Source organism: Aotus nancymaae, unplaced genomic scaffold, assembly GCF_030222135.1.
Source record: "Aotus nancymaae isolate 86718 unplaced genomic scaffold, 86718_ANA_hifiasm-v0.15.2.pri h1tg000002l, whole genome shotgun sequence".
Taxonomy (NCBI): Eukaryota; Metazoa; Chordata; class Mammalia; order Primates; family Aotidae; genus Aotus; species Aotus nancymaae.
In genome coordinates this window covers 4,140,374-4,141,879 of record NW_026988413.1, presented here as the reverse complement: position 1 = coordinate 4,141,879, position 1,506 = coordinate 4,140,374, and positions in this window count along the sequence as shown.

The window sequence follows — 1,506 nt, the reverse complement described above, 5'->3', positions numbered from 1 at the left end:
AAGTTCAGGGGCCTGAGGGGAGCACATCTCCAGCGCAACCCCAGAATGCCAGGGAGCCCTGTGTGGCCAGAGTGGGGCGGAGGCTTAGGGAGAGGCTCTGTCCACCCGCCCAACCCTCCTGCTGGGCGGGAACCCCTCAGAGGCCACAGGGCCACATGGTCTCCTGGCTCTGTGCTTGTCAACCAGAGTTTCCTGTCGTCTCAAGGGGCCAGCACAGAAGCCCTTGTCCCTGTGGGTTTGCCCAGATGGACGAGTGCTTGGTACCCACAACAGGCAGACAGCAGGACCCAGGTCGAGCAGTGTGGTCAGAGAAGGTCTCTGCCCCTTCTCAGCATGGGCCAGGCTCCGTCTCCAGCCTGTACTCCATCCCTGCCACCCAGGAGGGTGCACCAGCATCCCACCTTCCTCTTGGCCCAGGCCCCGCTGCAGAGCTCGGACTGCTGGACCCTGGATTAGCCACCCAGTCAGGAACTGTCCCGATGAACTTTATAAAATTCATCAGGGACGAGGGAGGAGGAGAAAGAACAGACCAAACTGCAGCACACTCAGCATGGATCACTGGGTCAGCTTGCTCCGTGGCCCCTTCCTCATAGCTGTTTGCTGCCTCTCACCCTAGAATTACATAAAGCCTGTCACAGATTACAGATGCCTTGAACAAGTTGAACACTATGAAGTGTTAAGTTTTCTGAATATTTCTCTGAGCTATCCTTTCAGGTCCTGTGTACCAGTGTAACTACTGACGCCGGCTGGTCTGAAGGACTCCACGAGAAGCTGACTCCCCACCAGAGAATGCAACTTCCACCTCCTGACCTCTTCATCCTCCTCACCCTGACCAATCGACCACCCTAGTTTTCCAGCCCCTCACCCTCCTTAACAACAACCCCAGCCCAGAACTCCTCAGGGAGATGGATTTGAGGGTCTCCTCTCATCTCCTCACTTGGATCCCTGCTGCCGCTAAACTCTTTCTCTGCTGCAAACCCTACCCTCTCGGTGCATTGGCCTCTGACTGCACAGCGGGGCGAGGAACCTGGTGGTCTTGTAACAGTCAGTCCTGAACTTCAGTCCTATCCTGTAGCTTGGCCCAAGATTCCTGTGGTGTCCAGCCTCCAAGCTGGTCCCCTGAGATACCCCTCCTGTTGCTCGCCCTTGGGGAGGCCCCTTCCACACTGCACAAGGGCTGGCTGGTATGACCAGCAGTGACCACACATCAGTGCTGAGATGAGGTAATAAGAGACTGTGCTTCTAAGGCTGCTGCTTGGTCTTCCTCCATCTCCTCTCTTTCTCTCCATCTCTTCTTTTCTTTTCTTTCTCCCAGTCTCTCTGTCTCTCCTTTCTGTGTGTGTCTCTGTCTATCTGTATGTCTCTCTCTCTCTCGTCACTCACTCTGGGGAAACCCAGCTGCCACTCAAGCAGAGGGCCCTGAGCAGTGTGTCTTGTAGAGGCCGGAGACAGCTACAGCCCCTGCTGAGAGCCTGACTGCAGACTCCAAAGAGAGCCTGGGCCAGA